A 19067-nucleotide genomic window follows, 5' to 3' on the forward strand; every position below is an offset into this window, starting at 1 on the left:
ACATATATCATGTGTATACATATATATGTCAAATTCAAACCCATTGTGGTACAATTAACAAACATTAATAGAAAACAAGAAAAGAAGTTTTAAATTTATATAGATTATTGCATTGGTCTGAATATGAAAATCATGTACAGCTAAGAATGAACAAAATCAGAAGTATGACCTTGTTATATGTTTTTTGAGTTCTATTGAGGTCTTAATTGTGTGGTCATACATTTCTTCCATAAAATTGAAACTCCCATTTTTGGATCACATCAAAAATACATTTTCACAAGTTGCTTTAATTTTAGTTGCAACAAAATAAAATTTAAACAAGCAAATCTGACCCATGGCAAGTAGAGGGCATTCGTGATTCTTTGTTTTTTTTTTCTCTCTTTTTTTTATTTAGTTAAATTAAGAACAAGTTTGCTTCATATGTCAATCCCAGTTCCCTCTTCCTCCCTTCTCCTGCCCCCTTCAACCCTCCCCCAACACCTCCCCCAATCCCCACTCCACTCTACAATGAGGGTGAGGCCATTCATGGGGGATCTAGAAAGTCTGTCACATGATACCGGGCAGGGCCTAGGCCCTCCCCCATGTGTCCAGGTGGAGACAGCATCCCTCCATGTGAGATGGGCTTCCAAAGTCCATCTGGATGACAGGGTTAAGTGCTGATCTATTGCCTGAAGCCCCAAAGAATGCTGAGGACTGCTCAATGACACCCATGCTCAGGGGGTCTGGATCAGTCCTATGATGGCCTCTCAGTCATCAGTCTGGGGTCTATGAGCTTCCCCTTGTTCAGGTCAGCTGCTGATGTGAGTTTCACTGCCAAGTCTTAATCCCTTTGTTCATCACTCCTCCCTCTCTGCAAATGGGTTCCAGGATTTCAGTTCAGTGTTTAGTTGTGGGTATCTGCCTCTGCTTCCTTCAGCAATTGGATGAAGGCTCTAGGATGGCACACAAGGAAGTAGTCAATCATGGTATCAGGGAAGGGCATTTAAGGTAGCCTCTCCACTATTGGTTAGATTGCCAGTTGGTGTCATCCTTGCTCCCTTTGGCAGCATATATAATAAAACTGGAATGATACAGACAAGATTAACATGGCCCCTGTGCATTCGTGATTCTTAAACACTGTGCAAGCTAGAAGTCACCCAAACTGCCTGAAGAACATGTAATGAATTAAGTGTACTTCCTCAGCTATGTTTTGCCAGTCACTGGAAAGCTAGGAAAAAAGAAACTCTATACTCTGAATTTGCATTCTTAATCTTGGTCTGACTATCAATTTCATAAACACCAGTCATTACAAACAAGCCAGCCTCCAATATTTTATTACATATAAATGCATTTCTTCAAGTATATCTATATCTATCTCTCTGTATCCATATTGATATCTGTCATTTAATTCTGGTTCTATAACTTATCAAAAGGAAACCTACATCAAATGATATGACATTTTGCTACACATCTTTTTAAACTTTTCATTAAATTTTTTCTTGAACTTTCATGTAAGGATAACACATCAAAAGCTAAGGAGTTTTGGTCAGTTCATTAGGGAAAATTCGCAATTTCGACTTGAAGTTAAATCAATCATGGGTGGGCTCAACTTGCTTAGAACTGACTAAACTATACAGAAAGTAGCTGTGTGAACTAGTACTTTATATTTTTAAACTTGTTATATAAGGAATGCATTTAATCCACTTCTATAACAGAGAGATGTGATGAAGGTACATTTACATAAAAATATCAACTCATGCCAGAAACCTGATGATAAACTGAATAAGCAAAAGAAAAAAATAAAAACAACAAAGATAACATATTGAAATATGAACTACAAAGTTACTTGATAAGCTCATACATAAATAAATCATTAATTTATGATATGAATCACAGTTTTGTTTTAAAGAGTTTATTATCGATTTGAAGTTTTCTATCTAGTATTTATAAGCAAGAGACAATTAATTTAACCTTTGTAAATAGCATGCTTTCTTCAATTCGTCTAGTAATAATAAAAAAAATCTATACATAGCTATGTGGGTAAAAGTAGGACATTCAATGCTTGTAAGAGAAGCAGCGAGCAATGGTGAAGTACCTTGGACTCAAAAGAGTAGATTTATAATCAGGAGAAACTGTTGTGAAGTGGCAGTAAGGAAATTCATTGGTTTGTAGTGAGCTATAGACACAGGACAGTTTGCCAATAGTAGTCGATTAATAAGGGATGAAAGAGAGAAACTTCCAAACCAGAAGGTCAAAGGAAAGGAAGCAAAGCCACCTTGCCTCCACTCTTTACTCTTCCCGCTGCACTTAAATCTCCCCTAGACACTCCCCTTGAACAGCTCTGCTGGAAGGTGAAAGAATAAAAAGAACACTGAAATGATTAATAAATAAGAGATGGGAAGCACAGGATGAAAACAAATAAACAGATTTGTCTTGATGGTCTGACAACACCAAGAAGTTTTCCTCGACAGAGCGCTTAGAATGTGAGATGCAAAGCAGGAAAGAAGTGAAAACGGCTCATGAAAGTAGGTGTAGACTACTAAAAACAAGTCACAGAATACAGACATGTTAAGGAAGATTCTAATTAAAAACATTAAAAACACTCCATCACTGTGAACTGGAAATCAAATCATCTCTGCCCCAGCCCCTTCCTTTTTCTGTTATTTTTGAGACCAGATGTAACTTGGCAGGCATCCATATTCCAATCTCCCTGCTTTACAAACACAAACAAGTATCACAGTGTTTGCCCCAGCTTTTTTCACTCTTCAGTTTATGCTATCCAAGACATTTGATCTCCTGTCCATTTCAAATTATCTTTCTGTTTCTTTAAACCTACTTCAAATCGTGACTTTATGCAAAATCTTTTTTGACACATTTTCTTTGACCCACAGATATTATTCTGCAGTTCAATTGTACTTATAGTAAGAACTCTACAATATAGTACTGATTGATTTCTTAATGTTCATAAGTGTTAATCTTGCTTAACTTCCTGATGCAGAATAGAGACATAATTTCCCTCTTATCTTTTTATATGCCCTTTAATACACAGAAGAAATTCAAGCAGCATGACACAGTTCAATATTCTTACAAAATTATATATATCAAAATTAATTTTGTTCTTCATTTCATTTAACTAATGGTATAATCTCATGCTAACAGAAAATTTAGAGTTTCAGCAACTAAAGTTAAGGCAAGGAACACCATTCAGCTGAAGAGGCCTCACTTGTTTTGTTGTGTATAAAGCCACAGGAGGAGTAGCCATGTTCCATAAGGTTGCTGAGGCTAAGAGAATGAAGGTCGCAGCTTGTAATGTATAGTATATTGCTAACCTGTTAGATACTCATGAAGCTCACTGGGAAACTGGCTCTGGAACTGGATTTCCCCCATCATGTTTTGGAGCTTTATGCCAAGCATCTTCCAGAAGCACTTGTCCTGAGTCAGGCTGGTCTCTGGTTCTGTAACTGGTATAGGCAACAACAAGAGATAGTTATTAAAACTTTGTAACATGAAGTTGGGAAGAAGACATTTTTGTGGATTCTGGAGGAGTTGAAGACAGGTAATATGTGTGGATGTGATAAAAATACATTGTATATGCCTATAAAATTTTCAAAGAATACATTTTAAAGTATTATCACAATATAAAAGATTTGTCCTTGAAAAACATTAGAATATAAACTATACCCAGTCAAGGTTACTATTGTTTTATACAATAATATAAATGTTCCTATAGTGGAAATGTGAGGCCAGAAATTCAAATTAGAAAATCATCCAGGTAAAGGTAAATAGGAGTCATGTTTGGGGACTCTCTGAAACAGAAATTCTACTTTGCTGCCTCAACAAATAGTTTATTTCTGTTACATGTTTGTAATCCCCAAACTTCTTGAAGTTACCTATTGTTTGTTCTTTCATTGGGGCTACTGCATTGTTAACTCTTGCGAGCATTACATAAGAGGTTTGCCATCTATCTGCTGATTCTGTCTGTTACTTGCTATTTATTCCTTTAATTTTGTTTGCATTATACTTAATATGTTCATTCACTCAAACTCAAGAAAACAGAACACATATATGTGGGGAGTGGGTCACTGGGTGAATGGTACTATAAGAAACTAAAGTGTCTAAGGAGAAAGAAATAGCCTAGTCGCCCTGTTTTCACATTTTCTGTGATTGTGTTCTATTGGGCATTTATAACATTAAAACAGGAAGAATGTCCCTGATGATACATCTAATAGAAATTGGATGTGTGTAACACAGAGCAAAGGAAAGGACAGGGAGGTCCAGTACAACAAACAGTACACTGGGAGTTGACAACTATTTTATTTCTTCTTATTGTTCTATCCTGAGATTAATTCAAATAAGGGGAATAATTCAATTACTTTCTTTAACTCATCCAAAGACAAATCTGATGCTAGAGATTCTGTGTTTTTATTTTCACAGTAGTTTGTCTATAGAGAAGTATTGTCATTTCCATGGATAAAATGTTTAAAGAAGTTATTGAAGACTGAATATTCTCAGAGAAGAATTAATGTTTCATCTGTGTTTTGGTTTTATTTGACAGTATTATTCACCTGAGAAGCAGACAATTTGGCTATCTTTTCCACAGACAAGGTATAGTTCACATCTGGAAAGGTCTTTATAATACCCTTTCTAATAATGGTTACCTGAAATAACACTAAAATCATAACTTCAAAGCAACAAAGCTGGTTTGCCAATGACGTTCTCTAAGCATCAAGGAGAATAGTTGAAATAATTAAATCTTAGTTGTGTACTTGAATCACAGAAAGAAAATCACAAATGTTTGTCTACTATAGGCTTGATTTTCCTTTAGACTGATCTGTACTCCCAAACATTTGTCCAGTCTTATGTTAACTTGACACAAGGTAGCATTATTTGAAATGAGGAACTCTTAGTTGAGAAAATGTCTCCACATTTTGTAAGACATTTTCCTAATTAGTGATTGCAGGAAGAAGACGGAACCCATGGTTTACTATGAGGCCGAGCAAATCATGCAGAGTAAGCCAATAAACAACATGCTTCCATGGCTTCTTCATCAGCCGAAGCTTTACTATGTCTGGAATAATTAAAATATTTTCACTATCGATTCAATATTAATATCATGACTCACAGAGACTGGGAAATTTCTTTATTCTTTCAGAAAGTTTGGAAAAAGGTAAGAACTCTGCAAAGTAGAACATGGTATATCTAAGAATATTTTCCCATCCTTATTTCTACTGTTTACTCCATTCTAAAATGTGATATTTGAACAGGAAAAAATAATAGGGCCCTTTATGAACAGGAATAGTATAATAAAATATTTTAATATAGGTGCTTATTCATCCTAACTAGCCTGCTTTCCATTCTATGAATTCCGTATGTGCTCAACACCATACAGAACACTGAATCCATTTTTAGCTTCCTGTGCAGTTATGTATGGCCTTGTGATTAACTTCTGGCTGATAAAATATAACATATTTGCTATGGAAGTGTCTAGGGATGTGTTATATCACATAGTGTATGCAGACTTTGTTTTCTATATTTAACTTTTCTTCATTATATTCTATGTTATAAAATTACATCTCTTGAATCAATGCTGTAGACATATAACTGTCCAAGTCATGAAGAACTTACTGTGACTCTGCTACACGTATAGCCTGACTGAAGAAATTGATTCCTACATTGCCTTAGCCACTGAGATATTTGTTGAACATATTAAACTACACACTGCCTGAAATTATACTCCTCTTACTATAATTCTGTAATGATAGGGTTAGTAAATGTATTATAAAAATGTAGGAAAGAGAACACTTCTCTTTTGGCCAGGTATATCAACCTGTAGAAATCTGTAGCTTCTTGTATGGAAAGTCTGAAAGAGCCAAATACATTATACCAAAAATTGAGTCATGGGAAGGAACTTGAGAGTTAGTAAAGGGGAAACTGAGAATTCCCAATGAAATATGTATGATCATTGAAAAGCGTTGCTTAAAATTTTTCTTGCTTTTCCATGCCTTAGTTCATCCTGTACCATTAAAATAAAATCTTGGTGAACACCTGGTTTATAAAGGATAGAAATTCATTTTTTCTAGAAATTGATGGATTTGAAGAAAGGGCAGTGGGTCCTAGGAAGATACTTGCTGCTTTGTCAACCTATGGCAGAAATGGAGAATATCAGTATTTTGTGCAGATATCAAAGCAGAGAAAGTACTACTTTCATAGTGAATCTGCTTTTGCAATATCTCCATAATCCACTTCATTAATCTGTTTATCAGAAAGAGCTCTCATGTCCTCATCACCTCATAATGACTGTGCCTACCAATACTGTTTCTATGACAATTAAATTTCAACACAAGCCTTGGAGAGGCTACCCAAAGCCCAGCACTTACTGTCTTAAGAAGCTACTTGATGTATTGTCAAGGTAACCAGTGTGGATTAGCAAAATTGGAATGGATAAAGTTTTTCACATAAAACACCATGCTTAATATCTGGGTTTAAGAAATTTTTCTGGGAAGGGAACATAACTATGAAATTGAATAGGAAAACAAATAATTTTATATTGTTATTAAATAGATTTCCTTGTTCCCAAAAACATGAGACAGAATAGTCCACAAAAGACCATAAATTGTGACCCAAGGAAACTCAGGATTCTAAAATACATATCCACCAGTAGAAATCACAAGCCATAAAAAATAAAATACTTCCCAAGGGTACAGAATATGCCATGAGAAGAATATAAGTGATCCTTCAAATGGGGCAAAATCAGGGTTCTGGAGGACATGGTTACAAAGGTACTCATCCCTTGAACTCAATCGGGAGTCTTTATCATCTTGAGGAATGAGGTTTATTAATACTATGCCATAATCCATTATCATATGCTCTTATTATGCTTTCCATCTATGTACTGAGTGAGAAGATGTTTAATCACACAGTGAGGGACACTGAACTTGGAATATACTCTGGAAATCAACACATATTTTACTTCTTTCTTGTGTCTTTTTAGTAATGAAATCTAAAGAAGAATGACTTACTCTTTCTTCATAGTTATGACTAAGTCATACAAAGTGGATTGTGCAAAGATAGTTTTTAGTGTATTTATGAGTCACTTTTGTTTGCTTTTTGGAACTTTATTGAATTATACTGTGAACAAAATTTTGACTTTAGATTATTCATAATACTGTGGTCATAATCAAGGTAGGAATCATTGGATATTTTCCAAGAGTTTCATCTCTTAGTTGTCACTTTTGGTATAAGAATGTGTTAACATTGTGTAAATTGTACTCCTTTCATAAATATGTCTGTATATTCTTGTGATTCTCTGCAGTAAGAAGGAGAGAAATAAAAGTTTAAAATATGTGGCAGATTAATTCCTTTCATGCATCCAATTAATGACAATTTGTAATTAATAAGAATTATTTACAATGCTTTATATTCTATTCCCCCGGATTAAAGAGTTCAATTTCACACAAACATAGTAGGCTTATCAGTGTAAGTGTAAGTAGAAAAGAACAGATCTACTGATTTGTCCTCCTGGGAATAAACGGAATTTAATACAGTGTCGGCTTGCTGTTTTTATTCATGACACAGGAATGAACTAGTGCCAGTAGTTCACATGAAACATCATGGTACAGGAAAGGATCTTTTTCACTGGGATAAATAGCCTAACTATTCTGAATAGAAAATCCCAAAACAGAAATCTGGCAAAATTTTCTGATCATAAGTTTGGTCAATTGAAAGGGAAATTTAGCATTTTTCCTTGTCCAGGAAAGGAATGATTAAAATGACTGCCCACACCAGGTGCTCTATGCAGCTTCTGACCTTCATCCCCATTTATATTTGCAGGTGTTCCTTTAGTTTTACGGGGATAAACACTGCCTTTCAATGCCTCTGTGAGGTATAATTTTTGTGGCATGCATAGTGGATGAGTGCAGTCACTTTTCTTGCCATCACAGCTAAATTTTCAGCAGGAAATTCCAAAACCTCATCCATAAAAGCTGGATGAGCATCAAGGGAATTAGGAGAGATGCCAGCATTTGTATATATTGTAAATTTTGAGTATGAATCTACAGGCTGGTACTTGCATTCACACGCCTTTGAGAAAAGACTATAAAATATATTAATATTGCACCCAATGTCTTATGATGTCTTTAAAAAATAAAAATAAGAGTACTTCATAACTTCAAGGGTTAATATTGCTTTTGGTTTATAGGACATTGGAATATGAAACACAGTTTTAAATTCACATACTGATATACTAAAATGTAATATATCATGTTTCCTATTCTCATGGAATGAAAGAAAGGGAATCTCTCTCCCTCTCTCTCTCTCTCTCTCAACATATATATGTTGTCTGTATTGAAATGTGCTACAGGAAACACATTTATGAAGTGCACTTTTTAATATGTTTTTTATGTGTCTGATTATAGTAAGTCTAGAAAATAATGGATAACTATAATATTTGAGTATTATAAATCCTCTAAATTGGTAAATGAATTATAAATTGAAATTCCATAAATAAGAATCTACTATACTCTTACTACTAAGAAAGTAAAGCAGTGGTTCTCAGCCTTCCTAATGCTGTGACCCTTTAGTATAGTTCCTTATGTTGTGGTGAGTCCCAAATGTAAGATTATTCCATTGCTGATGATATGAATCATAATGTAAATATATGATGATATGCATCCCCAAATAGGTCACAACCAACGTGTTGAGACCCGTTAACTTCAAGTGAAATAGGTAACATGCTTATAATTAATGAGATAGACTAAAAGTAAAGTATGACAGAACACTTTCACCTATCATGTGTTTTATTCTCATTAACCAAAACTGAAACTATAAAAGCAAATAATAGTTTTATAAAATGAAATGGTGCATTTATAGTTATTGAAGGTAAAACAAAAATATCAATGAGTGAAGAGAGATAGCCATTAGGGGTTCATTTTCCCTCATTGTTGCTTAACTTAATAAGACTAGCCTTAATGTTTTAGAGGAAGTGTCCACCACACTAAGGCTCAACCCAATTGAGTTATTGGCAAAAGGAGTACCATTGAGGCCATATGACACAGGAATTGAATTAAGCATCAAAATGGACCAATTTGCTACTTTGAGACCTAGACTCATCTTGTTTCTTCAGTTGTGTTTTTATTTGATTTAATTTTTGGTCATCTTTATTTGTTCTCACTATCAAAAGCAAGTGAATTAAAAAAAACTAAAATAATTAAATGAAAAAATGAAATTTTAAGGCTTATATTAGCAGAACATTGTATAGTATTATGATAATACTAGATACATGAATGGTTTCTTATCAGGTGTTTGTAATGTTCTACTTTGTCCCACACACAAAATAATCATATCTTCTTAAAAATTTTCTGATGAAAATTCCAGTCATAAATACTAATAATGGGAATAAAATGGAAAACCCATCAGGTTTTGAGAAGGATCATAGTATATAACCGCAGAGTGAAGACATGGAGATGTACAAAATATGTCATTAAATCAGGTTCCAACAGAGGACTGTTCACTTTGTCTTTAAGAAAATAAGGCATTAAGCTACAAATGGTCCACTATAAAAACATATATGTTGCAGAAATATTAAGCTACACAAAACAGGGATTTTATTGAGGAAGAAATCACTTACATGAGAATCCAAGAAAGCCGAGAACCAAGGTCTACACACTGCTCTCCATACCGAAACTGGAACTCAAGAGTCCCCTTCTCCTAGGTCTTTTATCCCCCATACTTTCTATGTACGAAATGGGCATGGCCAGTGGTACATGTACATAGATCTCTCCTTACAATTCCCCTTTTAGTCTAAAGAAAATACTTATGTTTTAGACATTTTGTATATTGACACAAAAACCCTGAAACTGGGTTGGGAATACATCATTGCTCTACACAACTCCAGATCAATTAACTGATATGGTGCACCTTCTACACTCTGGTCAGAGCCTCAGACAAGAGCTTCAATCAAGATTAGAACTTCAGTCAAGAACTTCAATCAAGCATCTCCCACCAAACAGAAATTGGGTACAAATGTTGTAGCCCATCCACTCAAGACTTTTACTACTTTAACATTTTTGTCCTCCTGGATCCCATGAGGTTAGCATCATCTCATTTCAGCAAGAAGTAATTCTGAGAATACTATGCCCCATTCCCTCCTGTTGACATTACACCTGTTAGAGTTAGTTTTCAATTATTTAGGGTTGGGATTGGAAAGATGTGTTCAGACTTGGGCATCTCTTTCAGATACGTTTAGGGTTTAGATAGGATAGGTATGCTTAGGATAGTGTAGATTACAATCTGTTTATGATCTTCGATGTATATATGCTTTATATATGTTTTAGACATTTTGTATATTGACACAATTTAGTTTTGTGTCAATGTGGTGTAAGAAGACCACATAAGGTGGTCATCTTACAGATCGTAAACTATGACTTTGTGGATGCGCTCTCATCTTTCCTCCTCCAGAGGTTTCTCCTGTTTGGATCAAATCTTGATCAATTTTGATGGAATCCAAAGATTTTCTTCTTCTGTGGAAACAGGGAGGAAGGCGGAAGACCTGGAGGCTGGGTAAACTTACTTGCTGATACAGATAGTGTGGAAATATTAAACAACAAAAAATAGGCATGTCCAAATCAAAACAACTTGAGATACCATCTTACTCCTGTCAGAATGGCTGAAATCAAAAACACCAATGACAATTTATGCTGGAGAGGTTGTGGTGAAAGGGGAAAACTGCTCCACTGCTGGTGGGAGTGCCAACTTGTACAGCCACTTTGGAAATCAGTAAGTGAAAATCTACAGAATAAAATAACATTGTGGTTGCACTGACACAAAAGCCCATCAAAAATCCTAATTCTCTGCATCTTATCAAACCCTTATTTTCAGATGAAAAAAAAGAGAAAGCAGGAAAGCTATTTTTAAAATCAAAATAGTAGAATAACTATAGAATGATTTTTCATCAGTCATTCAAAATTCTGTGTAATGAAATCCAGAAGCGAAGATATAATGTGTAAAACATTCTAACATCCTCTTAGCATCATTTGATTGAATATTCTGGAAAAGTATTTCACAATATTCAACAAATTATAACTTATGTATTTGTATTAGCACTTAGAGAATGTACTTAATTACACATTGAAACCTACATAAAATGTCAGTACATTATTATTATGACTTAGTAAATAGAAATATTTAAAAAACCAATGTTAGAATTATTTATGCTATTAGAATAGTATTTCTAAATAATTTTGCAACTGATTTATTACAAAGGTTAATTAATCAAAATAATTTGAAAAATAAATAATGTTTTTGGAAATGGAAAATAAAAACAACATACAAATTATAGCTATAATCCAAACACTTTGAATGCTGAAATAGGAGTATAAGAAATCTGAGGCCACCCTAAGTTATGCTGGTAATTCTATGAAAGCACAACATATTAACAAAATGTGTATGTGTGTGTGTGTGTGTATGTGTGTGTGTGTGTGTATTGTGTGATTTCAAGGACTTTTAAATATAGAAAAATGACATATAACCCATAATAATGAATTATTTTAGACTGTATGCCTATTGACTTAGTTTGGATTTCTATTTCTGTGAAGAAATGCCTTTAACAAAATCAACGTAGGTAAGAAAACCTTTATGTTAGCTTACACTTTCATACCGTAGTCCATAATCATAGGAAGATAGGACAGAGACTAGAGTCTGGAACCTGGAGGCAATAGCTAATGCAGAAGCCAAAGAGAAGTTTGCTAGCTTACCACTCATAGTGTGTTCAGACTTCTTTCTTACAGCACTCAGGACTATTAGTTCATACTTGTGACACTTCTCACATTGAGATTCACCCTCCCAGTTAAATCATCAAACAAAAAATGCATCACAGGCCAAACTGGTGGCCATTTTCTCATTTGTGGTTTTCAAAAATGCTCTAGTTTTTGTCAAATTGACATAAAATTTGCCATCACACTATCATTTATGATAAGATCAAAAGAAATTATACTAATTTAAATATAATGTTTTTGGAGGAGTTTGGATCACAATAAAACACAGCTAGACATCTAGGGGAATCGCCTAGCATGTCCTTACTGATTTTACAGATAGACTGTCACCATATCAACATTACTTTCGATTTCATTTCATTTGTTCAAATCAGTGTTACAATATTGGTACATCACCTCCTGAATTCATAGTTTACATTTGGCTAAATTTTATTTTCATATATTATGTGAGTGTTACTAAGTATACAATTATGGGCATCCACCATCCCAGTATCATGAAGAATAACTTCATTGTCTTTGGTAAGTATCCTCTGTCACATGTGTTTGTAACTTTATATTAAGAACTCTAATTTTTGACTCCATAGTCTTTTTTAGAATGGCATATATTTGTAATATAGTATGCTAGGTTTTATTAACCAAATGATACACATTCAACCTTTCTTTATGTCAAGAATACATAGATTTCACTTTGGGGGACTTTAAGAGAGCGATGCAGCATATTTGTCTCTCTGGGACATCTCAGAATGTTAGGTGGTAAGGAAATGGGGAAAAAATTCAAGATTGTGTTGACTGGCCATAAAAATCTCTGAATTATTGCCTGCATCTTCTCTTTGTTTAAGTCCTGTTTGCACAAATTTGACCAAGCTGACCTTTTAAAAGTCCACAATACTCATTTGGAATTATTCTCTTACAGACATTCAGTGTATCTTCAGCATATATGTTTAATAAGAAAACATAAATATTTTTTATAACCTCTACTCAGATTCTTGATCTATATCATCAAGCTTTCTGTAGATATAAAGCCAAATATAGTCAAGATGGAATAGGAAATATTTTGTATTTCTTGTTGAAATTATTCGTTTAATTTACTTAGAAGCTACATTGATTTATCCACCTATTTATGTATTCATGTATGAATGTATGTATGAATGATTATCTGATTCCATATTTAATCTATATCATCCATGTAACAATTATATATTACCTATAATCTAACCCTAATCTTTATACCCATGTAGCTGCCTATTTGAAAGCTACAGCAGCCATGCATACTGAAAAATTTCAAAGTGCACGACTTGTAGAAATTTCAAAAACCTGAACTTCTGAATTGGGATATTTATATAGATTTGTGATAATTTAACAGGACTTCTTTCTATACAGCAAGATACCAATGGTTCGATAATCAGTCTATGCCATCAAAAATATCTCAAAGAAATTGTCAAATCATTTGGCTTAGAATATAATTTAGTTTAAAAAGATAGATTATGAAGAATATCATTTAATCATATATATTTTAATACAGTAGTCTAAACTTTGACTTGTATGTGATTTTTAAAATTTGCTCAACCAATCTGCCAAGTGGTTACTAGATGAAGAAACAAGACAACAAGAAGGATTGAGACCACTTAAGCTTTGGTTGCACAAAGTCTAACTTCAGGAGGTCATGTCTTTCAGTTTTTCAATTTCTATCTATCTATCTATATATATATATATATATATATATATATTTATCTATCTATCTATCTATCTATTTTTCTATATCTCTCTCCACACATATATATGTGTGAATAGTTGAGAAAATATATAAAAATTTACAAATATCACAGACAGTCTGGTTTAAACAAGAAGGGAATTAATGACACAACTTGTCTTTTAGAACTTTTCCCTCTGTCATTATTTTAAAAAATGGGTATTATAACATGAGAATAGCAAACCTTATACATGATAAAATGCTTCATGCTCCTGGCCAATATGTGTGGGAACTGAAGGAAACAATACAACAGTGGTAGGCTACTCCTAGATACCTAGGGTCTAGTAGGAGTCCTACAATTCTAAATAAAAGATAAGCCAAGTTCCGCATGGGTGGCCAGGAGATGTGTAGTATGAGCTGAACTGGCAGAATGGAGGGAAATGAGAGAACTAGACAGATCTCCAGATTTTTAGTCATTTTATAAGCTCATTTTATCTCCAAATCCATTTTCATATACATATTGTCTATATGTATAGGGGAAATTACTACTTATTTTTTTAATTTTAAGTATTGTTCCTGAATATATTTGAAGAGTGATGTTATAATTTGAATCTTAAATGCCCCTATACTCCAGCTCACAGGTCAAGAGTTTCTTTGCTGCTTCGAGTACTGTTCTGAGAGGTTCTGGAACTTTTGGGTGTTAGGGCTTAGTTTTCAGAAACAGTTGAAAAGGAACGACATTTGAAAGTTAAAGTGAGACTCAAATACCTATCAAAGTACAAATGTACTCAGTCAGGATTGTTTTCTTTAAATTTATTTTTCTTTAAATTAGAAACAAGTGTGTTTCACATGTCAATCCCAGGTTCTTCTTCCTCCCTTCCTCCACTGCCCCCACCAACCCCCCACCCCATTCACCCTCTACTCCCCAGGGAGGATGAGGCCCTCCATGGGGGAATCCCAAGTCTCTCATATCATCCAGGGCAGGGACTAGGTCTTCCCCCAAGTGTCCAGGCTGAGAGAGCATCCCTCCACACAGAATGAGTTCCCAAAATCCATTTGTATGCCAAGGATAAATACTAATCTACTACCAGAGGCCTCCTCACTGAAATCAACATTGCTGAGACCTCCTCACTGACATCCACATTAAGGGGGTCTGGATCAATCTCATGCTGGCCTCCCAGCCATCAGTTTGGGGTCCATGGGTTCCCCTTTGTGCAGGTCAGCTGTTTCTGCAGGTTTAATCAGCCTGATCTTGACCCCTTTGCTCATCACCCCTCCTTCTCTGCGACTGGATTCCAGAATTCAGCTCTGTTTAGCTGTGGGTGTCTGCTTCTGCTTACTTAAGCTATTGCATGAAGGCTCTAGGGTGGCATATAAGGTAGACATCAATCTCATTATCAGAGAAGAGCTGATTATCGCTTAGATTGTTAATTGGGGTCAAATATGTAGATCTCTGGACATTTCTCTAGTGCCAAATTTCTCTTTACACCTATAATGGCTCCCCTATCATGGTATCTTTTTTCTTGCTCTTCTCTATTCTTACCCTGACTGGATCTTCCTACTCTCTCATATCCTACTCCCCCCCTCCTCCTCAATTGAAGAATGGATGGAGAAAATGTGGTTCATGTACACAATGGAATACTACTCAGCAGAAAAACACAGAGGAATTTTGAAATTAGCAGGCAAATAGATGGAACTAGAAGAAACCATCCTGAGTGAGGTAACCCAGTCACAAAAAGACAAACATGGTATGTACTCACGCATATGTGAATTTTAGAAATAGAGCAAAGGATTACCAGTCAGTAATCCATACCACCAGAGAAGCTAGGAAATAAGGAGGACCCTAAGAGAGACACACATGGTCCCTTGGAGAGAGGCAAAGGGACAAGATTTCCTGAGATAATTGGGAGCATGGGGAAGGGGAGAGGGAGTTAGGAGAAAAAGAGGGGGGGAAGGGAGGGGGGAGAAGATGACATGAGAGACCTAGTCAAGGATTGTAAGCCGTGTTGCCTGATGGTTCCACTGTTGTGATAGGGAGTTGCCTGCTTTCCCTACCCTAATGAACTATAACTCTGTAAAATTGGAAACCAACACTTAAATCATTTCATTCAAGAAATTTGATCTCAGCAACAGAAAGTACAGTTAAATTTATTTCACTTTTCAGTCTAAGAAAAAGTAAACCATCTTATGTCATCTTAAAAGATACCAGTTGCTCATTTACTTTATCCATTCTTCAGATGAGGGGCAGAGTATTACTCAGCAGTTAAAAACAATGGCATCTTGAAATTTGCAAGTAAATGAATGGAACCAGAAAAGAAAATAACATCCTGAATAAGGTAACCCAAAACTAGAAATACAAACATGGTATGTACTCACTCATAAGTGGATATGAGACATAAAGAAAAGGATAACCAGGCTACATTCCACAACTCTGGGAAAGCTAGGTAATAAGAAGGACTCTAAGAGAGACATGCATGGATGCTCCCTTGAAGGGGACATAGTCAAGATCTCCATAGTAAAATGGGAGGGAGAAGAAAAGGGGAGGTGGAGGAGAACATGAGGGAAAGGGATGGTTGAGTTAGGGGAGGGACAGAGAGTGCAAGCAAGGAAAGAGAAATATTCATAGAGGCAGCCATTATGGGGTTAGGGAGAAATCTTGTGCTAGGGAAACTCCCAGAAATTCACAAGAATGACCCCATCTAAGATCTCTAGCAATAGTGGAGAGGGTGTCTGAACTGGCCTGACCTTGTAAAAGGATTGATGATCACCCTAATTGTCATCATAAGAACCTTCATACAGTAATTAGTGGAAGCAGATGCAGAGATTCCCCAACTAAACATGGGCTGAGATACTGGAGTTCAGTCAAAGAGAGGGAGCAGTTATAAGTGCATAGGGGTTAATATCATGAGAAAGAAACATCTGACCAATGCTAGTAGAAGCTCATTGTCACTGGACTGATAGCTGGGGAGCCTGCATAGGAACACATTAGATACTCTGAATGTGGGTGACAGTTCTGTGGCTTGGGCAATCTGTGGGGCCACTGGCATGGGGAAAATGATTTATGCCTAGTACATGAACTGACTCTTTAGAGCCCATTGTCTAAGGAGTGATACCTTGCTTAATCTCTATACAGAGGCAGGGGCTTGGTATTGCCTCAACTTGATATGCCAGATTTTGTTGACAACCCATGGGAGACCTTACCTTTCCTGAGGAGTGGATGGGGTTTGGGTAGGAGTGCAGCTAGAGGAGGGGAGGAAGGAGGATTTGTGATTCTGTGATTCATATGTAAAATTAAAAATAATACCTTTAAATAAAGAAAAAAATTAAAAAGATACCTGTTGCTAGTTAGAAACTACAATCTTCTACAGAAGCAGATAGCATAGCAAGTAAGACATGGTTTGTAAAAAGGTGAGCTATCATCAATATTTACTTCAAGTATGTGTTTAGCAAAGTATTATAAACAATAAAAGATAAAACATCTTATGGGACACTAGCTAATGTTTAGAAAATCATCTCAGCAGCACATGAAGTAATTAAAAACAAGTATGTAACTATTTTGAACTGACTAAATAATGTGTACACTGGGAGTAGAGGCAGAGAAATTAATCTGTATAATTTATGTGCTGCAGGCAATTTTACAAGTAACTTGGAAGCAGATGAGAAACAATTGCACGCAAGCTGTCAGGAGTTAAGAGGGGGAAACCCATGAATTAAGACATCGACCGGCACCATTTAAATAAATAAACATGGTTTGATGAAAGATATGGATATGACTGAGTGTTAGTTACTCCGTTTCATTCATTCTTTCTTTGGCTCACACTCATTAACTCTTAGACCCATACCCATCAAACTTTTATTCCTTCTTCTACATGCCCTGTATTCAAGTTTTGCCTAAATCCTTATGATGCTGTTTGGAGCACATCCACAATATGAGAGTACCTAGCCAGAAAACTTGTGGTATGTATGAAATACTATCAGCCACAACTCACATAATAGAGTAGCTGTCACTCACCATCTTAAGGGATGCCCTTGACCTCCAACTCTGTGCTTTAGAAATGATACTGTCTTGGAAAAAGCCAAAATATTTTGAGGAAATGTCTTATAAATAATATGGAATGCTCTCTTTTTTTATTAACTAAGAGGTATAGTTATATACAAATAATTGAAAATGGAAATCCTTCAATTTTTGAAATTGAAGTAGTAAAGCAATAGTTTAATCTGTTTTACCTATGTTTATCATGTACATTTTATATATGTATATATTGTGCTTAAAAGAAAAATAATCCATATAATGATCTTCCCTAACCACAAAATTTCATATATTATATTCACACAACCTTGGGAATTTTAATTTCCTGCATGGGATATCATATACAGAATAGAAACATGACTATTGTGATAGTATCAATGATAAATTTTAAAATTCTGAATGAGTCATTTGGTGCTAATATTGTCATGCTTTGTTTTGTTTTTATAAAATTCATTTATGATTCTAAAATCTCTCTGTGGCAGCAAACTATGTCTTGCCATGTGTGTTTAAAATAAGTTCATACAATTCCTCTACAAATCTCTCCAATATATTATTAAAGTGTTTTGCTACATGCATTCTTGGTTATTTCTTTGACTTCCTTTTTCATAGATTTTATTTAAATTAGAGATAATCTTATTTTACATAACAATCTCAGTTCCCTCTCCCTCCCATTCTCCCACCTCGCCCACCAACCTCCCATTTCATCCCCCATTCATCCCCAATGGAGGGTGAGGCCTTCCTTGAGGGATCATCAAAATCTGTTAAGTAATTTGGGGCAGATCCTAGGCACTTCCCTGTGTTTCTAGGCTAAGAGAGTATCCTTCCATCTGTCCACAGGAAATGGGTTCTCGAAGTCCATTAGTGCACTAAGGATACATCTTGATTTCACTGCCAGAGGTCCCACAGAATGTCCAGTTCTCCTAGCTAACACCCATTTCCAGGGGACCTGGTTGGGTCCTATGTTGGTTCCCCAGCTGTCAAACTGGGGTCCATGAGATCCCACTTGCTCAGGCCAGCTGTTTCCATGAGTTTTCAAGCATGATCTTGACCCCTTTCTTCATCACTTCTCCTTCTCTGAATCTGGTTTCCAGGAGTTTGTCTCAGTGCTTGGCTGTGGATCTCTGCTTCTCCTTCCATCAGCTACTGGATGAAGACTCCACGATGGCACTTAAGGTAATCATTACTCTGAATATAGGGAATGAGCATTTAAGGTAGCCTCTCCACTATTACTTAGGGTCCTAGTTGGGGTCAGACTTGTGGATCTCTGTGCAATTCCCTAGTGCCAGATTTCTCTTTAAACCTATAATGACTCCCATTATTGGTGTGTATCTCTTCTTGCTCTCCCCTATTCCTCTCCCCATTCAATCTTCCTGATCCCTCACATTCTCCTCCCCTTTCCTCTTCTCCCCTCCTCTTTCCCCTACCTCCCACCCCCTCTGCCCATGCTCCCCATTTGTTCAGGGGTTCTCATCCCTTTCCAATTTGCTGGGGGACTGTGTATGTCTTTCTTATGATCCTCCTTGTTTCCTTGCTCTTCTGGAGATGTGGATTGTACATTGGTAATCTTTTTCTATATGTCTAATATCCATTTATGAGTGAG

General features: G+C 35.7%; 1 pseudogene; it reads left to right on the top strand.

Annotated features, from left to right (window-relative positions):
- Positions 1 to 1030: 1030 nt before the first annotated feature.
- On the top strand, positions 1031 to 1099 carry LOC121144432 (annotated as a pseudogene).
- The last annotated feature ends 17968 nt before the right edge of the window (positions 1100 to 19067 follow it).

The sequence above is a fragment of the Mesocricetus auratus genome, unplaced genomic scaffold (assembly GCF_017639785.1).
Source record: "Mesocricetus auratus isolate SY011 unplaced genomic scaffold, BCM_Maur_2.0 Super-Scaffold_100015, whole genome shotgun sequence".
Taxonomy (NCBI): Eukaryota; Metazoa; Chordata; class Mammalia; order Rodentia; family Cricetidae; genus Mesocricetus; species Mesocricetus auratus.